This window comes from Euleptes europaea, chromosome 10 (assembly GCF_029931775.1).
Source record: "Euleptes europaea isolate rEulEur1 chromosome 10, rEulEur1.hap1, whole genome shotgun sequence".
Classification (NCBI taxonomy): Eukaryota; Metazoa; Chordata; class Lepidosauria; order Squamata; family Sphaerodactylidae; genus Euleptes; species Euleptes europaea.
In genome coordinates, this window is record NC_079321.1 from 42,973,022 (window position 1) to 42,984,981 (window position 11,960).

Genomic DNA, 11,960 nt, shown 5'->3' on the forward strand with positions numbered 1-11,960 from the left:
AGTAAACATGAGAAGCAAAACTAATAAAATAGAAATTCCTGAAAAGAATCCAGAAGCATTTTAGTGGCATATTAAAGGAAAAGAGTAACTGCCTCGGGTAGGTTGGAACAGAAGGATGCAAAATGGATAGAAGTGTAGGATGCATGGTAAATAGCACAAAGTTAAACAAAAGCAGCTGCCCGATGTCGTTACAAGATCTGCTCCCCTTGTTACAATTCAACCTAGATCACTGGTACACTTCCAAATGATTAAATACCTTCCCGATCTGATGGTGAGTTCTACATGGAGAGCAATCTGGTAAGTATACAGTATGCATATTTAACACACAAAGAGCTGATTCGCACAATTAATAAAAAAGTGCAGATTAGAACTGTGCTGTCAGAATCTGTGAACATGATAAAGCCCTGATAAGACTGTACCATTGTACTGTTTTTTTATAAAAACCATACCACCTTAAAGGTATCTTACGAACGTTCTGTAACAATGTGGCGATGATGACATGTAGATAAGAAATCTCATGAGCAAATGGTCACATGAGCAGTTAACCAATGTCCTAATGTGTTTCTGGGCTCATGTGATTGAATTTTTAGTCAAGTTGGCTCATGAATTAAAATATTTGTACTTTTACTCTTTTATATCATCCTCTGTATCGACTGCTGGCCTCTCTAGTCCCCCCCCCCCCAGTTCTATGTTACTCTCATTATTGGGGGGGGGGCAACCTACTGCTTATTCCGGGCACTATGGGCCAAATTAAGCACCATCTGGAGTTTTTAAGGGTTTTTAATTGGGTTTTATTGTTTAATTTTAGAATTATTACTTTTATTGTTAATATTATATGTTTGATGTTCCCCACCCTGAGCCTGGTCTTGGCCGGGGAGGGTGGGTTATAAATTGAACAAACAAATAAAAATATATTTTAAAAAACCCTTCTAAAATTCATAGAAAGTGAGTTCCATTCTAAATCAATCAAGATTAGTTCCAGTTTGTGGATTCAGACTGGTTAGGTTTAATGCTGGAACTTTTTTTTTTTTTTTGCTGTCAAGTCACAGCTGATTTACAGCAACCCTGTAGAGTTTTCAAGGCAAGAGATGTTTGGAGATGGTTTGCCATTGCCTGTCTCCATGTCACCCTGGTATTCCTTGGAGGTTTCCCATCCAAATACTAGTCAGGGTCAGGGCTGAGAGTGTGTGACTGGCCCAAGGTCACCCTGCAATTGTCCATGGCCTGAGTGGGGAGTTGAACCTGGGTTTCCCAGGTTCTAGTCTGAAATCTTAACCACTACAACATGTTGGCTCTACTAGCTATAATTCAACATTTCCTTTAAATGAGGAGAAACTTGATTTTAGGACTGTGGCAGCACAAGTTTCCACGTTTCCTTCTGACCAACTTTCTTCTACAGCCACAGTCATTCAATATGATCAGTTCTTTATACCCCTCTGCTGGTTTGTTCAGTGATATTTGCTGTTTCTCTATATTTCTGTACTCTCCTGAATCCTGCATTTGTGTAGTAAAAGTACAGGCTTTTAAATCCAGAACCCATAGCTAAAGTATCTTTTTCCTGACTGGATGTCATTGTTTCTAGCTGGGAAAGCTGTGTGAGAAAATCAAGCCCATAGCAGACAAACAGTTCTTTCTGTACTACTGTCCTTAGCCAAATAAAAATTGGAACTATATCTGTTTCATTAACTTTAAACCCATTTGACTTGCTAAAATGTTCTTGCAGGTATTTTTTGCTGTTGTATTGAACTATTGTTGTTTTAATAATGTTTTAACTTTGTAATGCTGGTCAAGGACCGCAATAAATTATATTACTTACCTACTTCACTACAGACAATAATACTCAAAGGGAAGCAGCTGTTTCATGAAGTAAACTATATTTAAAGGCAAAATTTATATGTGATACCTTCACAGCTAAAAAGGAAGTGATGTTGCATATAAATAATATTAACTAAATATACCAAAAGGCCTCATTATTCTGCTTTTTTTGCCGGGGTACAAATTCAGGAGACGCTATTTCCCTTAACGCTAAAATAATATTTGCTTATATCCATCTGTCCCCTTCTGATGCTGTGAAACCTTTTTGTTTCATTTGGCATTCCCTCAATGATCTCTCCTTACTAACCAATGTTTAATTGCTGTTTTTATGTTTTGTATTTAGTTTAACTGTTTTTAAAATTGTTTTAATAGTGTGTGTTTGGGAAGGGGGATTTTAATGGTTTTAAAATATGATTTCATAATGTATGCTTTAAATTGTTACCTGCATTGGTGGACTTTGTAAGGGCAGAAAAGGTGAGATACAAATGTTGTAAATACATAAATAATAATAAATATATTTAAGAAGCCTGATAGTTTTCTCAAGATCACAGGATTCTTCTGAATCTCTTATTCCAAATACAAATAAGAAACTGAGGGAACCTTATGTCTGAATTCTACTCAGCATGCAGAATTTCCTGTTCATGAAAAGATGGCATGCCAGGCCGAAAGTTTCCAACCTTTTCCTTTAAGTGCTAGCATTTTTATATGCAGGAGGTTTCTTTTTATATGGCCCATATGTGACTGTGTAAATAATGATGACAACCATTTCATACAAGATGGCTTCAACAACTAAAAGTGCATAACTCTGCCTAGGATGGCACAGTTCATTATTTCTGCTGCTAATTCCAGTTTAATAATCATGGTTACATTGCTTGTATTGTTATTTATATCTTTTGATACATTTTGCTTTGAAAAATGTGAAAAGCAGCTTATGTTTTTTTATAAATGAATAAACAGATCACATACCAAGAATACATGGTTCATGGAACTACCTTAAACCATATAACATAAATGCAGACAGGAGGTATGTAGCTCCTCTAGATACACCTGTATTCAGTATACATAATTGCTACTACCATTGTGAATCATCTTTAGGATTATTCTATACCCGAATGAACTGGGAAATGCAATAGGTTTACTCTTATACAAGCTCTAGAAAAAAACCTTCCATTGTTTTTGGAAGGAGGGTTACATTTCTGGACAGGAAAAGATTATTACTTCCTGTTGACTTCACTCACTTGTGCTAACCACTACTGTGCCAGATTTTTAAGGCAATACACTTAATTTTAAATACACTTGGAAGAAATGCGCAGGCATACAATTAAAAGAATGTGGGCATTTAAAATGCACCACCATCATCAATGTACAAGGAAAGCCAGGGAAGAAGGGCCAATTTACATTAATTGCTTCTCACACATTATCTTGGGATGCCTGTGTGGGAACCCAGAAGCTTCCTTGTGTGATTCTTATAACCAACTGCTGATTCTACTGCTGTGCTGGCACCGTGGTGACGGCTTCTGAGCAATTTCTATGATAATATATTTCCCTCTGCGGTCCAAATGTTATCACTTGTTTTGCTGATTTCATTATTCCATTCAGAAACACATTATATTATTAAACAATACTTAGCAAGGCACATTAGATTTGCCTGCTGCTGCTGGTGTTGCCTTGGCTTTCAAGCTGCTCATCTAAGGATTCCGAGACACTGAACTTCATGCAAATGTGTTGTGATTTTAGAAGAAGATACTGTGCCTTTCATTTCCCTAAGAGAAAGAAGCTGCCTGTGTATATTCTTCCACACCCATCACCTACATTACACAAGCACAAAGAACAGATTTTTCACTTTAAGTTTGCATTTGAAGCATTAAACGTCAGCTACATTTCTGTGTGTCAAGACAAGGGCTACAACTGAATAATAAAATAAATTATTTTCAGTGACTTCCCAGCAATATTTCATCTGTTTTAGTGAAGGAAAAGCTGGCATGAGCATAAAGGTCTCTGAGGGAGCAGTGATTTAGTTAAGCACACGCTGACTGATGCACATTTAAACATGATGACATGCAACAGGAGCAGAAAATGCATATTAGGCATCCTATAACTTGATATGCTGGATCCAGTGACAGTATGCCTGATATTTATCACTCCTTGGACATTCCATAATGCATAAAATTGTGTGCTGTTTAAACTTTCCAAAGCTCTTTCCTATTCAGGGAGATCTTCAGGCCCTGCCCAGAGGCTAGCAACCCTACATCTCTTCTCTGCTCCTAAAGCCCAGAACATCCAGTGTTGTTCCTAGGGGTCCCCTGTCCCCAGGGCCAGCATTTCAGAGTGTTTTTGGACTGGAGGAGGCAAGGAAGTTGGATTCTGCACATGGGAATGCTCCATTGGACCAAAGTCAGTTGTTTCCTCCAAATTCCTAGATCCCTGATTCCAACGACAGGCCAATATATTACAAAATATGGATCTTCTTTAGTATCAGTGGCCATAAAACATAAGCGCCCTTAACTCATATTGTTTGTGGAGTATCAGGAAAATGATAATACAAGAGTGGAGCCTGGACAAAATTAAGCACACTACTGTCTTTTGCTGTTGCCTGACTTGCTTCATCTCTTGCACTGACATGCAGAATCGGCCACTCAAATAATGTGCCTGTAATATGAATCCTCCCCAAAATACTCAGGGTGTACTGGGGCAGGTTGATTTCAATGGAACTTTTGCAGGGTAATAGGTAATCAAACTTCATCTTGTCCAGTAACCTTGTGAAGACAGGCCTGGAGTATGAAAGTATTTTGAGAGGTTCCATTGAAACCTGAAATATTTTAATGTCTTTGAGATACCCCTTCATATTATTTAGTATTGCTTTCTAATTATGTTTTGCATTTCTGCATAGGAGCGCTAGCTATATACTAGATTTCCAGCTATGTTTTAATTCATGAACCCATTTTTTTAATGCATTGCATCAGTTGCCTTCCATAATACAAAGCAATATGCTGAATCCTCTATGGGTTTAAATATGATCTTAAGACAGTTACAATTCCTTTTTTTTTTTTTTTTTTGGATGAATGATCTTTTATGTTCTTACATATCACAATAGCAATCCAGCTATTTTTCCATCTGTGAAATCCAATTCTAAGCACAACATTTTTGCTTGTTAAGATATTTGATGTGGAATTCAAACACCAAAGCCTTAATAATTCTCTGGCCCTAACTAAACTGCACTTAGCATGATTTTGAAGTCATTGTCTTTAAATCATTACTCCTCCTTGCTGCTTGTTGTATGAACGGAAGAATTAATTCATGCAAAGCGGAGGCAGTTCTTCAATTCAGAAATAAAGATTGCCACATACAATACTTGTCAGGTTTTGAAAATTCTAGCCCACTTTTAATTCCTAAGGCTGCCTACTCACCAAGCCCAGTGGAACTAACATGAGATGGATTGACTCTATAAAGGTAGCCATGGCCCTCAGTCTGCAAGACCTGAGCAAGGCTGTTAATGATAGGATGTTTTGGAGGTCATTGAGTCATAGAGTCGTCATGAGTCGGAAGCAACTTGACGGCACTTAACACACACACAAGTACAATAAGGTAAGACACCCAAATCTTTTATACATGTTGCAAAAGAAAACCAGGAGAGGAGTTATAGTTCCGTACTTCCAGGTCATATTATAAACTCGGAAGCTTCAAAGTGTTTCATATAGATGTCAGAGATGTTCATTTTGATATTAGCAACCCCAATAACTGAACAGAAGTCATGTTTTGTTAATGTCCATTGTTATAACAAAAATAATTTGCAGTTTCTGATTTCTATAAATATTTGGTAATGTTCAGATTTCTATCTTGTCCTGGCACCCGGCTGTCCGGAATTAATGGAGACCAGAGGAAAGGGGAGAGAAGAAAATGTACTTGATATGAGAGTGTTCATCTCCTCCCCATTTAGTAAGCTGCATGTTGGGGCCAATTAGGGTTGCCAACCTCCAGGTACTAGCTGGATATCTCCTGCTATTACAACTGATCTCCAGCCGATAGAGATCAGTTCATCTGGAGAAAATGGCCGCTTTGGCAATTGAACTCTATGGCAGGAGTGTCGAACTCATTTGTTACGAGGGCTGGATATAACATAAATGTCACTTGGTCAGGCCAGGCCACCAGACTGAGAGTGGGGGTGGCGGCTGCTTTGGCTGGTTCATGGGCCGGATAAGAGCTCTCAAGGGCTGAGTCCAGCCCCTGGGCCATAGGTTTGACACCGCTGCTTCCCTCCCCAAACCCCGCCCTCCTCAGGCTCCACCCCAAAAACCTCCCACCGGTAGTATAGAGAGACCTGGAAACCCTAGGGCCGATGCCAGAGTTTGCACCAGGACTACACCAGCGTGGTGTAGAGGTTAAAAGCGGTGGTTTGGGGCGGTGGACTCTGATCTGGAGAACCAGGTTTGATTCCCCACTCCTCCATATGAGCGGTGGAGGCTAATCTGATGAACTGGATTTGTTTCCCCACACAAAGCCAGCTGGGTGACCTTGGGCAAGTTACAGCTCTGTTAGCGCTCTCTCAACCCCACCTACCTCACAGGGTGTCTGTCGTGGGGAGGGGCAGGGAAGGTGATTGTAAGCCAGTTTGAGTCTCTTTTAAGCGGTAGAGAAAGTCGGCATATAAAAACCAACTCTTCTTCTTCTTCTAGAGCTGCTATTTGAGGTGCCAGGCTGGCAGGCAAGGCAGGGGATCAGTGCAGGCTGCACAGGTTGATGTCATGAGTCAGCCTGCAGAGACCTCCTCTGACGAAGGGGAAATAGAAGCCAGAACAGAGGGACATCCTCAGGCAGAAGTCCCACAGGAACAACTGCAGGGCCTACAGCCTGCCAGAACAGAGGATCAGCCAAAGTCAGGAGATGATTCACCATGCCTGCAGCCTGCCAGCTCAAGGACTCCAGTTGGACCTGACATCTTGCAACATGCAGTGTCTCCAGAGGCCTTGCCAAGGCCACTGGAGCAGAAAAGAAAACAGGTTCATCTGGCAATGCAGCAGAGACGGCAGAGTGCTAGACTGAAGGCTTTAGAGAGGAACCTCCTCAGTAGCAGTGATGACGAAGAGCAGGGGTGGAGCACCACCTGTGAACTCAGCCTCATCAGCATCAGCTGGCTCTGCTACAGCAGCAGAAGGGATTTAAGCCATCAGTTAGGTTTGGTTGTTGTTCAAGCAACTTGTCACCAACCTACTTGTGTACCGGCCTTGTTTCCCTGCTATACTTTGGATTCCTGGTATCCTGACTTCTTGGACTGACTTTGACTAACACCTCGGACTTCCCTTGCCTGTACTGAGATCTTGAACTCTGCCTGAACTGTGAATGACCTTGGACTGTTCTCCAGACTAGGGCTGTCAAAAAAAAAAAATTCGGTACAGTTTGGATTCGGCCGAATTTGACCCTTGTGGGGTCGGTACGTGCCGAAGTCCGAACTCCCCCGCTTCGGATCCCCGGTAATTCGGGGGGATCCGGAGTTCGGGGAAAAATTCGGCCGAAGCGCGCCTTCAGGGATTCCCTGAAGGCGCGCGGGGGCTCTTTAAATTGATGTGAGCCTCCCGGCCGGGAGGCGCAAATGAGTTTAAAGGGCAGCCCGCCCCCCTTCAGCGGGCTCCCGTGAAGGGGGGCGGGCTGTCATTTAAACTCATCTGTGCCTCCCGGCTGGGAGGCGCAGATCAGTTTAAAGGGCAGTCCGCGCCTTTCAGCGGGCTCCCCTGAAGGGGGGGCCGAATTGGCCGAATTTATTCGCGAACTCCCGAACTCGCTGAATTCGGCCCCCCAGATTTGAGTTCGGATCCGTCCGAACTGAAAATCACCGAAACAGGGGAAATTCAGTTGATTTTCAGTTCGGACCGAACCGAATTGACAGCCCTACTCCAGACTACGTTTCCTTTTTTTTATCCCTTAGAAGCTCCTTGATCAATTGATCTTGAACAGCATATATCTAGTGTTGGAGGGATATAAGGACTGAAACAAATCTTGCCACTGATAAGACTACGCTTCCAGCTCCCAGCCCTCACTCCTTGCCTGCACCATGACAGTTGATTGTGGACAACCTCTCTCTTGCCTTGTGCTCTGATTTAGCAAAATTTCTAACATGTAGAACTACTGATGTTCTAGAGAAGAGATCTAGCAGGATAGATTCTGTGAGGCCTACGAGCTGAGCTTGCTACATCAAAAGTGGTGCACCGTAAAATGTGTGTGGTGTGTTAGGAAATAAATAAATTCCCCGAAACTGAGTTGAGCCGAACAGGGAGTGAGATCAGCTCTAAATAAAGTGGAAGATCTGCATTATTCAGTACATTGTCAAAGAAAATACATCTCTCAATGTCCACCTTCTATCTGAGCTGGGGGCACCTTGTCCCCTGCTGCATATTCATAGTCTGGTTTATTTTTGGCTTTACCTAACTTTGAAAACTGTAAATGGGCCAGCCTGGATGCTTTATAATTGCAAAGCATTGTGTCTGCTATATAAAAAAAAAATCTGCAGCAATATGACAAGCATGGCACAAAAAGCTCAGACTCAGTAATGTTGAGAACTAGACCGTTGAGACTGCCGAATGGTTGAAATGCAAGCCACATAAAATATGACCATGGCAAGCATGGGCCATTGTTGCACTGTCACTGGAAATCGCTCTGGCACAGCTAACCCAACAGAAACTAGATTATGTAGGTCTGAAAATGCATGACTAAGAATTTCTATCCAACAACAACGTTTGAAACTTAAGCATACCCACCGTGTAAATCTTCCCCACAGAGTCCCAACACATCTAACATTTTGGTGGACAGTTTTAAAGCTGAACTTTGCCCAGCATAGTTTTTGAGCACCTGCAGCTCAACCATTAAATGAGCACAGGGTTCTTTCAAAGCCCAAGGATCATTTTTAAAATTCTAAATAATAAAACCTCACGTAACGTGATTAAAGAGTCCAATTGCAGCAGAGAGGCACCACGGGGAGTCCTCTGTCTGGGTTGGAACAGAAAATCAAGTTGTTCGGGTGACCAGTAGGTCAACAAAAAGACGTATTTCTTTTCATACCTGACCATGAAAAGAAATGGTGGCAAAATTAAGCTTTGGGGATTAACCATCTGACAGGAAATTATTATGTTTTTTCCCCCAGAATGCAGCACATTATGAAAAGATTCTGTTTAATGGTACTAAGTCACTCAGAGCCTGTCCACTATTCTGAGCCATGTCTATACAACAGTGAGTGCCAGGAAAACATTAGCAATGGTCTCCTATTCACATGAACCCACATATATAAAAAAGTGCTGTTTTTTTTTCTACCTGCTGACAACATCCCTGGTCTGGAAAAATATGAATGTTTGTACTTGAAGCATTTACAGGACACAAGCAAAAAAGGGCAATGAATACATGAAGCTGCCTACCATGACCTGTCTAGATCAGTATTGTTTACTCTGGCAATAGCTCTGCAGATACAGTTCTTTCATAACATTTACTGACAAGAAGAAGAAGAAGAAGAAGAAGAAGAAGAAGAAGAAGAAGAAGAAGAAGAAGAAGAAGAAGAAGAAGAAGAAGAAGAAGAAGAAGAGTTGGCTTTTATATTCCAACTTTCTCTACCACGTAAGGGAGACTCAAACCAGCGTAAAGTCACCTTCCCCTCCCCACAACAGACACCCTGTGAGATAGGTGGGGCTGAGAGAGTGTGACTTGCCCAGGGTCACCCAGCTGGCTTCATGTGTAGGAGTGGGGAAACAAATCCAGTTCACCAGATTAGCCTCCGCCGCTCATGTGGTGGAGTGGGGAATCAAATCGGGTTCTCCAGATCAGACTCCACCGCTCCAAACCACTGCTCTTAACCACTACACCACACTGGCTTTTAACCGGAGATGCTGGGAATTGAACTTGGGACCTCTGTGGGAATAACACGGGAAACAGATCTCTGTGGGAATAATGTTTTAAGTTGTTTGAGAGGATTTCAAACGAATCATAAGGTCTTGTAACTATAAGAAAGCTTTCCCTTTTTGTCCTCAACTTTATTTTGGTAGTAAGCTTACTTGGCACTTCATTAATGGGGTGAGGGGGTTACAATCTGGTTACAACCCTGGTTTACAATCTAGTTAAAGGTATGCACTTTTCAGTTCTATCAGTTTCAGATGGATAGTTAAGCACATGCTTAACAGTTCCACTTAAATCAATGAGAATTCCACATGATTAACAATCTTTGACATTCTTTCTAGACTCTTTTTGTCAAATATCTATTTTTTTTTCTTACAGGTTTTGAATATCTGCCACAAAATAGTTTATTATTCATTATAACTAACTGTAGAGAACGATGAAACCAATTTCAGTTTTAAATCCCTCTCAATTAAATAATGCTCTCAATCAACTACATAAGGCTTTTTGTGGAAAGGGAAAAAAGCAGTTTCCCTTTTCCAATTAATAAGCGATAACTTTACATTTTAAAAATTCTCTGAAGACAGCTAACTAGATTAACTGTTCTCATGGCTAGATTAGTGCTGGTCAGAGGGAAGGCAAAAAAAAAAGTAATTATGTGGATCATCACTTTTAATATCTTAAACCTTGTCTGGCTTTATTTGGGACCCACGCAATGTGGATTATTCTAGTGGCAAGACCTAGGTAGTTCTTCAAGTTCTGTTCCATGGGAAAACCTGAAGCATCTGTTTTAAAGGTGAAGCTTCATGTCAGCGTTGTCTCAGGGGCCATCCATGTCTTTCCCTTTTGCTCCTGAATACAAGATGCTGTTTTTACAATGTTGCCACTCACAAAACAATCCTCAGTATACCTGGCATTTTAGATGTATAAAATACAGTTGATGGAGGGAGCCTGATAAATAGGTGTTGAGGAATTACTTTCAAAAGCCGAGAAAAAGATATGCCAGAATTCCTAAAAAACTCTATTAAACTATTTTTCCAGATCATTTTCTTGACCACATAAGAGAAGAAGAGTTGGTTTTTATACCTCGCTTTCCTCTACCTTTAAGGAGTCTCAAAGTGGCTTACAATCCCCTTCCCTTCCCCTCCCCACAAACAGGCACCTTGTGAGGTAGGTGGGACTGAGAGAGTTCGGAGAGAACTGTGATTAGCCCAAGGTCACCCAGCGGTAGGGTTGCCAACCTCCAGGTACTAGCTGGAGATCTTCTGCTATTACAACTGATCTCCAGCCAATAGAGATCAGTTCACCTGGAGAAAATGGCCGCTTTGGCAATTGGACTCCATGGCATTGAAGGCCCTCTCCTCCCCAAACCCCACCCTCCTCAGGCCCCACCCCCAAAACCTCCCACCGGTGGCAAAGAGGGGCCTGGCAACCCTACCCAGCAGGCTTCATGTGAAGGAGTGGGGAAACAAACCTGGTTCACCAGATTAGAGTCTGCCGCTCATGTGGAAGAGATTTAATGTGTTTAGTATTTTTGTTTTGTTTTAGTACTCTCTTACACATTAAGATAAATAAAACTTAGTATGCATAGTCAGGCCCTGACCTGCATGGCTCAGGCTGGCCAGATCTTGTCAGATCTCAGAAGCTTAGCAGTGTCAGCCCTAGTATTTGGATGGGAGACCACAAGGAATACCAGGGTTGTTATGCAGAGGAAGGCAAGAGCAAACCACATCTGTTAGTCTCTTGCCTCGAAAACCCTATTGGGTTGCCAGAAGTTGTGACTTGACGGCACTTTACACACACACATATTCAGGACAAAATCCTACACTTCAGGCTTGGAAACTAAACTTACCCTATATTTTAAAAAGCAGTGCAGTATTTGGGATAAAATTACTGTGAGTTCTCCAATAAAGATTGGAATAAATAAAATTAAAAGGTGAGTATGTTATAATGATGGAAGGGATTAATAAATTTTACTAGTTCCATGACATATATTGTGTTTTCTGCTGCATTCTTTCAATGATCCAATGTCTATGAACGTCTTTTGTGTGGATGCATGCACAATGCCCATTTTTTTATCCATACTTTATGTTTTCTATGTATTCAATAAATGTTACGAGCTATACTTCAAAAGTACTTTCATAGTGATAATACATAAATGGGTACCTTCCTACATCAGAACTCAGCCATGGAAAAAAGCTGGTAGAAAAGTGGATGACTCTGACTGGATCAGCATATTCCAGGAAGGATTTTATCACAGAGAAATTCAGAAGTAC